The sequence below is a fragment of the Canis aureus genome, chromosome 28 (genome assembly GCF_053574225.1).
Source record: "Canis aureus isolate CA01 chromosome 28, VMU_Caureus_v.1.0, whole genome shotgun sequence".
NCBI lineage: Eukaryota > Metazoa > Chordata > Mammalia > Carnivora > Canidae > Canis > Canis aureus.
Window position 1 is genome coordinate 7,153,072 of NC_135638.1, and position 15,309 is coordinate 7,168,380.

Here is a 15,309-nt window from a genome sequence, read left to right on the forward strand (position 1 = left end):
AAAAAAAAAAAAAAAAATGCTGTGTCAGGGAAACAGTTATCCACGGTATCTGAAATTTTAATTATTTCCTAAAAAGAGCTTTTTTAGCTTTTTTTCTTGGCTTATATCTCTATCCTAACCACTGCTTGGTACTAAATCCTAATTCCTAAGCTTTTCTTGGTTTTAAGAATAAGAGGTTTATATTTCAAATACACCAACTGCATGTCTGGGTTTCAGCTTTCCAAGTTTCTCATTTTAATTAGTTAATTGTATCTGCTTTTTGGATTCCAGACTTTTTTTAATCTTTCCCTTTCCTTGCCAAAGATTTATACTATTTTTATTTTTTTGTTGTTATTTGGAAGGATATCAGAAGGGATATGAGGATCTATATCTCACGTTATTAACTGAACTGCAATTAGTTAGAATTTTGTGAAAAGGATCATCATCTCATAATATACACTGAAATAAATTTCAAGCAAATTATAGAGTTAAAATTAGAAAATAAATTCATATTGAGTTAAACAGTAATGTTTACTATAGCTCTGGGTGTGGAAGCAATTTTAATACTAAAAGAATCATTACATAATTAAGAAATGTATTACATACATGGAAGTCTCTCATGTGAAAATATTCTAAAAATCAAATTTTAAAAATTGGCAAAATGTTATGTTAATATGGGTTTATACAAATTATATATAAATATTAAAATCTAAATGGATTAATGAGTGAAGTGTAAGATCTATCTGTTGACTGAAGTAAAGTTTTAACTGATTATATCCTTATGAATATAAATGATATATTTATAATTAAGATAAAATTTTAAGCCAAATTTAAATCAAGCCTTATAAACTAAAAGCAAAAATAAATCCTTAAGCCTATTCAATTATCAAAGGCTTTTTAAAATTTCAGTACTGAATGATGTTGAAGATAGAGTAAGACAGCCTCATATATTATTGGTGGGAATCTAGGTTTCTCTTTCCTTTTTTGAAAGCAATCTAGAAATATGTATCAAAAGCATTAAGAATATTAATTTTTATATGTCATATTCCTGGATATTTCCTTCTAAAGTAAGATAGATTATATTAAATATATTTTAATAATGAAAAAAGTATAAGCAACTCATATATCCAGTCAAGCAGAAATAGTTAAACTTCAGAAGAGTATTAAGCATAATTAAAAATAATCTGTCCTAGAAATGCCTCTTATTCTTATGATGGTTAAGCCTGGCATGAGGGAAAGAAGTTGATAACTATAAAATTAAATGTAAAACAAGCACCAAAGGACATGTTAGGAAGGAGAAACAGAGTATCACGCAGCAGGGGTGGTGACAGGTTGGGTAGGTGGGACAGGGTGAGTGGAGAGGAGTCCTCGACAGAAATTATTTTACTAACAAATTAAGGAATTGGAAATCATGGAACCCATAACATGTAGAGATGGGATCATAAACAGTGGAACATGGATAATCTGAAGGAATAGAGAAGTGACAGTGGACTGCAGATAAACAGATAAAGGAACAGATAGCATGAAGGAGTAGGAGGGAAGAACTGAATGCAGCAAATTTCAAGAGATCAAATCAAGGAGCTGGAACAATTAGGAATGCTAAGGCATTAAGTGGTATGTTTTTTATTAAATGATTAGAGTGACTCTGGAAGCTAACAGTCATACTCCATAGTGAGTACAAAGCATTAACAGCAAGAGTGTGAGAATGAGCTTGAGAAACTGGTCATCTTTTTCATGAGGATGAGGATTATCAGGTAGTGTGTAATTCTCAGTCTAAATATGTTTCCTGCAGGTCCTGAACAGCGGTGATGACTGGGTTGGAGGTGAAAACAATTTTACTATCCAGATGGATTTTTCCTGGGTTTGATTTTTGTATCATGTGGAAAAATCAAAAATATGTCAATTTAGCAATCTATTTAAATTGTGATTATAAATTCAGATGTAGGAATTTAATCAGGTTTTCTTCTAGGTATGAAATGTAGGTTTTCCTTTGTTGATCATTTTTCCTGCTGTGTCTAGAACAAATAATATATTCTGTGACACTGGAGTAAAAAATAAAATTGGAGTTTTCAGTTTAATTATCACAACCTGGATTGACAGTGAAAAAACCTATTCTAGGCTTTTAACTTTATATCTTCTAATCTTTAAGACTCTCACGTATTGTGAATTATAACATTATATTCTTTCACAATAAAATACTTTCGCATCTTAAAATGCCAAAAAATGCACCTGAAAAATGGTAATTAGATATTGTTGAATGAATTTGTAGGAGAAGTTTTTTTTCGTGAACAGGTGTGTATTCCATAGGGCAGAAAAGAATGGACATAATGCTATATTCTCTTTCTGGGTGGTGTCTTGAATCCTTTAAAAAGTGATAGGAATTGTCTTGATTTGCATATTTTAAACTAAAGTCAGATGTTTTAAAGTCAATTATAAGTTTATTGTAATATCTTTTATTAACTTTGGTGCATTAACTTTGCACAGTATGAATAAAAGTTCACAGACGTGTCTTTAATTTCCTCTTTGGTATCTTGACTATTAGAGGATTATTTTACAGTTCATGAAAGCTTATTTTAAAACTGGTATGCAAGCTTTTATTTGGATATTGTTTCAGGACTGCCCTTAAACTAAAACTTTCCTTGTCCGTTCAATATCAAATCAGATAGCAATCATAATTTCCTTTGAGATGAAAAGGGTAGAGAAGAATTACACAAATATAAGCTTTCCTCTGTTTAAAAATATCATGTCATTTTACCTTGACTGGTTTCAGTTCCTCAAGAAAATTTCAACTCATTTACCATCATAGCTTTTACTCTATTTTGAGGGACTGTATTTTGATTTTGTTTCTTTTATGTAAAAGCCTTGCAGACAGCATTCATATTCTGTGATTACTCTCTTAATTATCAAGCTCATTATGAAGGACACATGCGTATCATAATCATTTTTTATTTATCATCTTCTTGCTGTAAAGTAAAAACGGATGTTTTGTTTTTCCTTTGTCAGAATAATTGCCAAATTTACCTAAATCTCTGAGGTAAGATTCACTCTAAAGGTGTTTATTAATTCACTTTCTGATCCTGCAAATATTGGTTGGGCACCAATGATGGTGAGGCTTTGAGGATACAAATAAGACTACACACACATAAATCCTACACCAAAGTACTCAGGATCTAGAAGAAGAGATGAACTTAAAGACTATCTTATTTAGTAAAACATATTATCTATAACAATAGAGGTGAGCTTAAGACATACTGGCAGCACAAATGAGGGAAATAATTGCCTTAGTCTACAGCAATCAAGAAATCATTGGTAGAAAGCATAATGATTAATCTCAGGCCTCAAAGATGAGTAGAAATTCTCCAGAAAGGCAATTGGTTTCTGGTAGGAGGAAAGAATAGGACAGTCCAAGTAGAGTCAAAATTTGTACAGCGGCATGGAACCTACAAATATGGAATGATTGAGTGCTCCAAGTATTATAAAATTCTGGGTTATGGTTTTTGAGAAAGTATGATGAGTGATAAACTGGTCAGAAAGAACATAGTCATAAAGTAAGGAGCACATATGTCTTTTTAATATTTGGAGTTATTCTGTAGATGATAAACACTCCACGAAGGGCATTATGCGTATTTGAAATTTAGGCTATAGAAAGAATTGAAAAGAATTTAAGGTAATTCCAGTTAGAAAGTTATTTCAGGAAAGCCAGACAGGAGCAAATGAGGCTCTGAGTTACAAAGATAGCCGTGGGTGTGGAGGAAGTGATGTGAAAGAAGTAAGGATGGAAATACTTATATTTTTAATGTTGTTATTCAATTTAATATGCAAGGTGGAGAAGAAACAAAAGCATTTGGATTGGCTGATTCTCTTTCTTGTATCTGGGTGGAAGGCAGAGTTAAGGAGAAAAGGTGCTAAGATCATCGCATTTAAAAAAGAATTGTCAAGCAATATTGGGTTAGACATATACATAGACACAGAAGTGACTCGGAGTTATGTCAGCATTAAAATTGAAGCAGGCAATTATAAGCCAAATCTGAAAGTCATCAATGACTAAAGTGTGGTTGCTGGAAGACTTGTAGGTAGTCAACAGGAAGGTTGATGGGTAGTAGAGCCAGATGACAAAGGCTCGAACCATAAGCTTTTATTGAGTGTTCAGCAAGGGCTGGGCTGCTTCCTCATCCCTGGAAAGTTTTATGCAGATGTTATAAGATAATCTTATAAATGTTACAAAAAGTTTTGCTTGTCAAGGTTTAGATTAGCTGGCTTTTAAGATTTTTCACAATATCAAGATATAGTGATTCTTTGAAAATGCAGGACGGGAGTGGATCACTATGGTGTTGGTTGAAAATCACTATGACTAATACAAACATGGGTTGGATCTGATTTTTATAATCCTGTCGAAAGAAAAATATGACTTTGTATAATACATTGTGTCCAATTAGTTCAAAATTAGGCTTTCAAACCTCTTTTGTCACTTTTAACCTTAAAATAATATCAGGGAGCATTACATGACTAAGCTGTGTTAATTTATTTTTGATTATAATGCATTTTGACTGCTAATAAACTCTGAGAAAAGGGGATGGAGATGAGTTTGGAAAGCAAAGGGCCTTGAGTGATTTGTTGAGATGATTTTCCCCAAAGCTCTACTTCACTAGTTTAGAAATTCAAAAATTGATTGTATTTGGAAATCAGAAATTATCTATCTAGAAATAAAATGTTCTGTGGGGAATCATTGATACTGTTGTTAAGGAAATATGTGGAAAAATGAAGCACTTTTTTTTTACCATTTTATTTTTAAGTTTTTAATTCCATTTAACTAACATACAAGGTTATATTAGTTTCAGGTGTACAATATAGTGACTCTGAAGCACTTTAGTTGAAAATGGAACCTAATAAGTTTGTTACTGAGGCTATAATTCTGGGCAGAGAGCTTATAGAGAGAGGAGATCATCATTGCTTGGCCATTATATGAAGCGTGTCTGAATTCATCTGGTAGCAAATCTTGTATTTCAATTTTCCATCTGGACAAGAAAGAAATGTTCAAAGATTCTCTAATAACTCCTTTCCTCTCTACCATAATCTAAATTATTAAAAGTTGACAGGGCACATTTTCCAGGTAATTTACAGTTTTCAAATTTTGTTAGCAGGTTCTGAGAGAATTGGCTAATAATAATGATAATAATAATGTCTTTATCAAAGACAGGTTAGAACCAACACTTGTCTTATTTGATTATTTCTCAGAGATAAGTTTAAAATTCAGGTAAAAACTTTTAATTATAAAAGCTTGAAAAGTATTTATTCTCAGCGTTGAACTATTTTATCTGTACTGTTTCCCCCAAGTATCCATACAAGTCCTAATATAACAGGATAAAATGTAAAGAGTTATGAAAAACAAAGTCCTTAATTTTTTTTAATGACCAGATACCAGATTATTTTTGCAAGAGGAGAAGATTTCATAGTTAATAGCAACTTAGTTCTTCCTGATTCTCTAGCCAAAAACTGTAGTCTTCCTTGACTTCTCTTTCTCTTATCCCACCCATTCAGTTGGGCCTACTTTCAAAATATATCCAGATTTCCATACTTTCTCAACTACCTTCTACCAATACCAAATCTAACCAATATCCTCTTTTGTCTTAGATTACAAGACGTCTTACTTTTTCTACCTTAAATATATTCAACACAGCAGGAGTGTATATGTATATATTTTGTAGTGTTTGTATATATGTGTGTGTGTGTATGTTGTAGTGTCAGTCAGATCATGACATCATCGATCTGCTCGAGCCTTCCCATGGCTTTCTTTCATCACCTAAGAGGCCAGAGATTCTCAAACTGTTATGAGACTCAGAATTCACTGGAAGGCTAGTTTTAAGGCAGATGGCTGAACCCTGCCCCCAGGGGTTCTGATTCTGTAAGTTTGGAGGGGACTTGAAAATTTCCATTACAAACAGATTCCCAGGGATTGAATGTTCTTCCCAGGTGGTGCTTCTGCTAATCCAGGGACCAAACTTTGAAATTCTTTACCATGACCTATAGGGTCTTAACATGGTTGATACTGTAATCTTATGGCCTACTTGATTGACCACAGCACATTAGGCTGTAGCCACATCCCCAATCACAACCCTGCATCAGGAGTTTTGCCTTTTCTCTTCTTGTGTCTGGGATACGGTCCCTCCAGGTATCCACGTGGCTAATTTTCACATACCCTTCAGGTCTTTACTCAAATATCTCTTTGAGAAAGCCTTCCCTTGACACCTCCATATAAATACTCAAATCTCTTCCCATCCCACAATCATCCTGACATCTCCATTTCTGCTTTGTTTTTCCTCTTTGGCATTTGTTCCTTTCTGATACTAATTTACTTACCTGCTTCCTCTATGTTCCACCTCCCTGAATATGTTTCATTGCTGTTTCTCCGATGCCTAAAATATTGCTCGGCATATACTAAGCACTCCATCTATATGTGTTGATTGAATAACAAAATGAGAAAATCCAAAGAACACATCAGACAAGGAGAATGGACACATTCAGTTGATAATGCCTTTGTGAAAATATGGGAAACAATTTGACTTGCTATTAGTAGGATAACTTGAGGAGTTTTCTAGAACTGGTGACTGTTATACTACAAAGCTAACATAAGCTGAACTAGGTAATCTTATAAGTGCAGATGCTCATTGGGTAGATGATCAACTCAGAAAAAAAGAATGAGTAATATATGTTTGCTGATTATTTAACATATTCTAGATACATTGCTAAGTGCTTTATCTGTATGATTTCATCCATTCCCCATAACTGCCCAATGAACTATTTATTAATATTTTATAGATGAAGAAATAAGACATATAATGTAAGCAGCCTTCCCAAGGCTACACAATCAACCAGTGGCCATCAAGTATTCAGACCAAGATCTCCACAAAGATCTACAAAAAAATCATGATCTTTACAAAGGTCATGATTTTGCCACTACACTGTAGTTCAGCCTGAAAATATACGTATATTTCTAATATCACCAACATAATTAACATTATGCTCCAGAGTAGGTGGACGGAGGGTAACGGGATGGGTGGGAATCCAGAAATGATGTTTCATGACAACTTTAAAAGGACCTTCTATGTATAACCTTAGGAAGAGAAGACTCACTAACAGTACATGCCTTTAAACATTTGAAGAGATTTCATATGGAAAATGGAAATAAATGTGATCAGCAGGATGAAAAATTAATAACAAAAGAGAGCTAATATAGAATAGAAAATGGTTCATTTTTGCAAAGACTATTTTGGTGATTTGCCTGTTCACGAAACAGGTGACTGTGTTATATACTGAGACTGAGCCACCCTTCCCTGGAAATGTTGGCACAAAAGCCAGAAGAGGAAAAACTACAAAGACATTTTAGATCCAATTCATTTACTGGAAAGAGGGTTAGTCATGATAGTTGAAAAATCTTCTCCAACTCAGATGGTCTTTGAGTCAAGAGAAATCTCTTATTTTATCAGTGAGCACGGGTAGATGCTTAGCCCTGTGGGTCTTTCTAGTGAATTGCTTACTGTGTGGCTGGTCTTGGGGAGCTCCGAAGTAGGAACATACAAGATTAACCCCAGGAGGCCATTGGTAGCTTTATTTACCAAGGTGTTAGTGGCAGAAACCATATTTCAGTGGGTTTCTGAATACACTGTAGCGAGGGAGGTAGACACAGAATCTAGAGTTCTTCCAAGAGCCCCTCAAGGCCAGCCACACACTAAACAACTCACTAGCCAAACTCACAGGGCTAAGCATATACCTATGCTCACTGATGACATTTACTCTAATGCTAGAGTAAGGTTCCACAGACAGATCAGGGGAAAAGACAGGTACTGTTTGGAGGAATCCATGCTGAGGTTTCTGATGTTTTCACCTCCCCAGGAGAAGTCCCTGAGAGCGCAGTCTCTCTAGTGGTAACAGTTCAGCCACAAGTACGCAGCATTTGTGCCTAGGGAAGCCCATTTGAGACTCAGAGTTTAAGGGTTTTATTGAGGACTGGTCGTGTAGGCATTCTCAGCCTACCAACTCCCAAAATTCCAGATCCCCAACAAGAAAGCAGATGTTCGCCATCAACAGAGCAAAACCGCCCCATCAGAGAAGGATTCAGAAAGCAAGTTTCCAGACCCTAGCCAAGGGCCCACCTTACAAGCAGTGTTTTCTCAGTCCTGCTGCATTACCTCTTTCCTGCACACGTCTCCAAACACTCTCCATTACCCGATGACTCCCGGGTCACTCTCTGCATCCCAGCTCTGCCCTTCAGCTGCTGATCCGCATGCCTGCTAAGCATTGTCCTCAAAGTGTCCTGCAAGAACCTCAAACCCAATGTATGCATCTCTAAATCTTTTATCTTTGCATTTAGCTTTCTTTTTTTTAAATGATCCCCTCCCTCCTCCACTCCCGGACTCACTGTCTCAATGAATGACCTCATCATTCCTCAGTTTCTATAGAAAAAAAGCTGGAGGACATCATGGGTTGTTCCATCTCCCACATCCTCGCATAGGTTCCACTTCCTCAATTTCCATATAATCTGGGCCCTTCCCTTTATCTTCATGCCACTGCTTTCATTTATGTTCTGTGTTCTCCTGTATCATCGTTTGTTACCTAATTACTCCAGCAGTCCTTGAAATGTTTTGTCTGACTCCAGACCAGACCCCTGCAAATTCATTCTCATTACCAGTCAGACCTTGAGCGTGTTACTTAGCCTTTCTGAATCTCATTTTCCATATATGTAAAGTGGGAATACTAATAGTTCTGTCCGCAAAAGTTTCCGGTGCAGAGTAATTTGGGCAGGGAATGTACTATGCTTAGCACATGGTAAATGTAAATAAGCCTGAGTATTAAGTATCATTGTCGTTGTTACCATGACATTTTAAAAACCATTTACAGAGACAATGTGATCTTGTCACATCACTGAATATTGCCAGTGGTTCAAAAAGACCTCAGGACACTGTCAGAACTCCTTACCCCGGCACCTTGTCTTTCATAATTCCACACTTGTTCTCCTAGCTGCAGGCCCAGTGAGCCACTTGAGAAGCTCCAAGTAGGTCAAACTCTTCCTTTTCTCTCTCTCAAGCCTTTCTAAATGCTGGTCCTTTTGTCCGACCCTTTTTATCTCAGCTCTTTCTCATCTGAAAAGATTAAACCTAAAACATTATGCCATTGGGAAGGCTTTTCTGATCTCCCCAGTCTGGGTGAGGTGCCTTTTGTAGGTATTCCCCCTTCAGACTATGACGACTTCTCGATATACATGTTATCCATGATTGTGATTACCTGCTCAGTTTATCTTCATAATTAAACCTCAGGTTTTTGAAGATAGAAACTGCATTTGATTCATCATTGTGTGTTTCCCTTAGTCCAGGGCCTAGTACACGAAAAATGTTTGGGGGTACCTGGGTGGACTCAGTCCATAAGCTTCTGCCTTTGGCCCAGGTCATGATCTCAAGATCCTGAGATCAAGCCCCACATGGAACTCCCTGCTGTGTGGGGAGCCTGCTGTTCCCTGTGTCCCTCTGCCACTCCCCCTGCTTGTGTTCTCTCATTCTCTCTTGCGCGCTCTCTCTCTCTCTCTATCCTAAATAAATAAATAAATAAATAAATAAATAAATAAATAAATCTTTTTTTTTTTAAGTTTGATAAATATTTTCTGAACCAGTAAAATTGAGTGGGACATCCCTGTAGAAACAGCTTCAAAGTTTTTAGCAGAAAGGTGTCTTGTAGGCAATGTAGCTTTACTTGTCTAAAGAGCTGACTCTTGAGTTTAATCGTTTAGAAGGTTCAAATGGGCTAGGCAACCTCAAATGAAAAAACTATTTTCTTGAGCAAGATTTAGCCAAACAGCTTAGAATCGTGTACTTTTTCTGTCTCCTTCCCAAAGCCCTCACCCTTGCTTTAGTACTCACATCGGCATGGGCACAGATCATCTCACCTGTGTGTGTGTTAGAAGCAGTAAAGATAGAATTTGCATCAATACCTGTCCCAGAACTGATCCTGTTCTCCCCTGGCCTTTTTAGGTAAGAGCGGTAACCCCAGGAGTGATTTTGCAGGAGAGGAAGAGCAACCTGGTGGAAGAGAGAGCGGGTTAGCCCTGGACCTGTTACCATTCTAGGGAGACATGTGGACCCTTCTGAAAGCTCCACTAAGAGTCATGGAATTGAAGACTTATCTGCCATTGTCTGACTTTGCATTCTGACGTAAGCAGGAAAGGGGTTAGAGATGATTTTTGAATGAGGTGGCTTACGTGCAACAAACTGTATTTTGTAATCCATAAAACAGATCAGCCCCGTTAAAAATGGACTCAAAATCTCCTTATAGTCATAGTCTCACACTAGTGTGGTAATCCCAATGTGGGTGTTCTCTGTTCACCGCACTCTAGTGCCCCTTGTAGCCAAGTGTCTTGGCCCTCATTCCCCTACCTGCGAGGAGGAGTGTTGGCTGCATTGGGCTCAGAGCTAGCTCTTTCTGCTAAATTGTCCTCGGATGAAGGAAGCTGCCTCACCTCTATGGCCCCTTGGCTGAAGCTAGTCTTCCTCTATGGACTGCTTAAGGTGTTTATATACAAAGACCCGGCCCTTTGTTTCAATTTGGGACAACTCTGAGCATCTCAGCTCTCAGTGCCATTGACTGTAGCATAATTTGTAGTTAGAATTTCTCCTGCAGGATAAAGTTTTTCTCACTTACTTGGAGCTGTGGTTCCCTGGAGTGTACTTGCACTGCACTGACCGAAGATGGGTTACTTCCTTTATGTAATGCAGCATCCCAAAGATCTAAATTCCATGGAGAACACTTAAGGAAATAATGGAATGGACGTTTCTCAATATTTACTGGTAGTCATTCTATTGTATCTAGCAGACCAGGTAATAAAGATGAATAAGTAATTGAACCTAAATGACTTGTACTTTGGAATCTACAATGATGAGAAAACAACTTAATCTTTTGTGAAGAGAATATTGTATGTAACAATTCTAAGGAAAGAAGCTGAGTAAAGCTGATTTGTTTTAAGTTGCTAATGTGTAATGCATTGCATTTTTTTATTACATTTTCACTTTACAGTTAAGCCACTCTTTTGATGACAGTTATTAAAAACCACAGTCACTATTGGATTTTTATTATTTGTTTTCCCTCCCAGACACTCCATTAATCATCTTGTGTTTTCCTTGGTTTATCTTTTCTTTCTAATATATTCATGAAATTTTATATTAATCATAGAGAGGAGAGACTTGTACTGGAAGGGTTCTTGAAATCCATTTTCCCCAAACACCACACTTTGTGAATGAAAAAAAAAAAGAGTCTTGGAGAGATTATGGAAACTTCCTTCCCCTTTCCCATTTTGATCCAACTACAATGGCTGCTGAAACCTGCCTAGCACTTTCTCTGCTCGTTGTACTCTCTCTACCTGGAATGCTGGACTAACAGAAGCTATTAGTGGCCACTCAACTAAAGGGCCACACAGGCATTTGTTATTTCATCAACCTTGTTTTAATTCTGAGATTTCTTTTATGTATGTTTTGATTTGTTTCCTTACTGCCCGTTCCCTGCTTCATCACCCCCCTATCCCATTATATAAGCTCTGTGAGCCTCCTCATAACCTAACCATGTGTCTGCCATAGAATAGGGGAGCAAATGAATGGGGTGGATATAATTGAGTAGCCCAAAGCCGCACAACTTGGTAAAGTCAGAGCTGAACACTATAGCCCAAATCTCTTCTCAGCTCATGGTTTTGACTTCTACATGTTGCATAGAATTCACTCCAATTTACGTAACTGCTTTGCACAAGGCATTCAGCTCATCATTGTAGGGAATGTGAATGGTAAGATATTATCTCCGCCATGTCTGTTGAGCTATCTTCATTGAAATTCTTTTTGCTTTTTAGCTCATCTGAATGTGTCCTGTATATTTTGCTCTTTCCTAATATGTATCCGTTTCTTCTTTTGTGTCACTTCCTTTCACTTTATTAATGAAAATGACTATTTTATCTTTATAAACATATACTTCTCTTGTCTTCGTAAAAGCACCTTAAGGCCTTATACACCAAGTACTTCATGCTGGATAGTTAAGTGTAGAGTACTAAGTTTATTTACAGATGGACAAATCTTTACTGCTCTTATTTTTCTTACTCTTGTTTTAGCTAACCACTCATATGGAAAAGGCTGTATTTAAACTGATCATCTACAAAAGAAATAGGTGAATACAACAAAACTTCCATATGTTACAAAACTCAAAAGCTACAAGGCAGAAATTTAATCAATTCTCAGTCCAGGTTCATAAATGACAAACATAAATGTTAAAATGGCAAAAATATAGAGCTCTGTATCTCCTAGTTCATTGTTCTCACTCAACAAATTAAACCTACCAATGTGAAAATGCCAAATGCCCATTGAACCATTTCCAAGTTAATAACATTTTGTATGAATCCATTTGGATTTTTCCCCCAATCTGGCACATTTAATATCATTTCAAACCCCGTTGGTTTGATTATAAATGAAATGCAGTGGCATTTCCAGGGTGCAGACTCCACAAAATGGATCCAATTACCAAATTTGCAAAAAAAGTGTTTCAGCATGAAATAACTTGACTCTGCCCACCATAATATTGCAAATGAATTTAAAATGAGATGATTTTGTGTGTGTGAGCCCATACACCTTTCCTTTAATTTTCAAGTTATTTGTTCTAGGTTTTTGTAGCCAGGTTTGTGTTAAATGACCAAGGATGGAAAGGATAAAAAGTGGTTCATCACATCTTATTTATACAGAATTTTCAGAATTTAAATAGTTTTTTTTTGATAAATATTTCCAAGCTATGTTCTGTGTAACCCCATTTCTGTAAGGTATTGGTAGATACTTCATGAGGAAAAAAAAAAGTTTCCTTGGGATAATAAGTTAGATGTTGGACATCTTTCTCTCTTGAAAATCCACTCTGTACTTTAGCATACTAAGGACTTTGGGAATGTGTACAGGCAAGAAACACTTGCTGAGATATCTAAGATCTCTTTTGACTCTTAATATTTTTTAAAATCAACTTTCAGTCAAAGTCCTAGAAACTGGATAGAAAAGTGGTTGTCAGGAACTTGGAAGTGGGAGAAGTAGGGAGAGGTTGATAAAAATGTACAAACTTTTACTTGTAAGGTGAATAAGGTCCAAAGATCTAATGCATAACATGATGAATATGTTGATGACACTGTATTGTATAATTGAAATTTGTTAAAAGAATAGAATTTAAATGTCCTTACCAAAAAGAAAGGGTAAGTATGAGAGTGTTAACTCTTTCAGGGAGAATCCTTTTCACGATCTATACACATCTCAAATCATCATGCAGTATACTTTAAATCTATTTCAGCTTTGTCAGTTGTACCTCAACAAATCTGGGTGGGGGGAATCAACACCTTTTAATTCTTATGAATCAAATACAATCAAGAAAATAGAAGCCACTGTAAGTATTTCAAATGAAGGTGGTTTTCTACAAAGAAATTCTTGCACGGTTGATAGAAAAGCTAATAAACCCAACATGGGACACTAAGGCAATTCAGAAGTTAGCAATACCAGAAAGCTACCATCACCTTTAGGTGGGCATCATCACGAGAGTCAGGATCTGGATCACCAGATAAAATCCAGAAGCCAGCTTGACCTGCCTGGAGGGTGGGGACCATGAAGAGAATGTCTGCTCAATGAAAGCCTGGGACTACAGAAAAGTTGTGGTTGTTGCTAGAAATGCGACTCTTCAGAGCTGGAAGGCTAGAAATATTCTGGCCTCTCCCTTTCTAGTGCTTCACAGTCCTTACCAGATCTCCATTGTCACATCACAGCCAGAAACCTGTTGGCAAGAGTTTCTGGGAAACGCAGAATCCATATCCATATCCTTTTCTTACAGAGTAGATCATAAGAAGGACAGGGGGTGAATCTGAAATAAATTGGGCAAGGAACTAGCACATGGAGTTTGGGAATCCCAGCTGGAAAATACTGACTTAGGTTGTTCTAATCATTAGTTGGTAATGTAAATAATTTCCCATTAAGACATTTAAGAATCTTAATTCTATTGAGTGAATTTCATCGGCAAGGCACAACTGATTTTCTAATTTTTTGGTTATATATTTATATTTCTGCGTATTAGGGTTCTCCAGGGAAACAGAACTAATTGGATATAGCTATCTATCCATATCTCTTGCTATCCTCCCTTCTCTTTTTGCTCTCAAATCTCTTTCACACCTCTATCTCTCCATCTATTGAGAGAATGAGATATATTATAAGGAATTGGCTTATACTTAGGAGGCTGAGAAATCTCAGTACCTGCTGTCTGCATGCTAGACATCCAAGAAAGCCGGTGATGTACTTCCAACAGTGGAGAGCTGATGGTATAGATTCCAGTCTGAAACTGAAAACCTGAAAACCAAGAGTTCTAAAGGCCAGAGAAGATCAGTGCTCCAAAAGCAAATAGGCAGAGAGTAAATTCAGCCTTCCTCCACCCTGTTTTGTCTGTTCAGGCCCTGAATGAATTCAGTAATGCTTACAGTGAAGAGAAGGCCATTCTCTTTACTGGATTCACCGATTAAATGCTAATCTCTCTGGGGGTGCCTGGGTGGCTTAGTTGGTTGAGCATCTGACTACTGATTTTTTGGGTCCGGTCATGATACCAAGATTGTGAGATCAAGACTGAGTGGGACTCCGTGCTCATCAGGGAATCTGCTTCTCTCTCTCTCTCTCCCCCTCCACCTCTCCTTCTGTCCCTTCCCCTGCTCATTCAAGCTCTCTCTCTCTCTTTCTTTTTTATTTTTTAAAAGATTTTTATTTATTTATTCATGAGAGACTCAGAGGCAGAGACACAGGCAGAGGGAGAAGCAGGCTCCATGCAAGGAGCCTGACGAGGAACTTGATCCTGGGACTCCAGGATCATGCCCAGGGCAAGGCGTCCCAAGGTCGCTCGCTCGCTCTCTCTCAAATGTTATTTTTTTTTTTTTTAAAGCTAAACTATTTTGGAAACACTTTCACAGACACACCCAGAAAGAATGTTTAACCAAGTATCTGGGCATCCTGGGGCTGACACATAAAATTAACCACCAAGGTGTCACATTCATTTGAAAATATAAGGGCGCTTCATGGGGACCCTTGAAGTTAGGAGAAAGCTTCTCAGAAAAGATCAGCTGAAAAAGAATACTGTTTGTGTGCCATTCTGGAAAACTTTCTGGCTAACCAAAATAAGAAGTCTATCTATTTGGTTGCTATTTCCTGAATCTCAGTTACCTGATAATGGAGAGTAATGCTTGTTTTGAGCAGTGGTTGTTTACATGTGTGCCTCCCTAAATGCTTGTCCAGCACATGTAGTTCCTCCCTG

The 15,309-nt window shown here is 37.0% G+C and overlaps 2 long non-coding RNA genes across 8 annotated transcripts in view; one reads left to right on the forward strand and one right to left on the reverse strand.

Moving 5' to 3' along the window:
* Window positions 1–10,740, reverse strand: part of LOC144300368 (uncharacterized) — a 112,570-nt gene extending 101,830 nt beyond the window's left edge. For 5 of the 7 annotated variants that reach the window (XR_013366962.1, XR_013366961.1, XR_013366960.1 and 2 more), the window contains exon 1: window positions 10,666–10,740. This is a non-coding gene — a long non-coding RNA (uncharacterized LOC144300368). Of the gene's footprint in view, window positions 1–9,913; window positions 10,047–10,665 lie in introns of all 7 variants that reach the window. The other 2 variants (XR_013366957.1, XR_013366958.1) reach the window with 2 other exon arrangements.
* The window catches only part of LOC144300369 (uncharacterized), a 165,671-nt gene extending 154,710 nt beyond the window's left edge, over window positions 1–10,961 (forward strand). The window contains exon 3 of the long non-coding RNA XR_013366965.1: window positions 9,999–10,961. This is a non-coding gene — a long non-coding RNA (uncharacterized LOC144300369). The remainder of the gene's footprint in view (window positions 1–9,998) is intronic.
* Window positions 10,962–15,309: the final 4,348 nt, after the last annotated feature.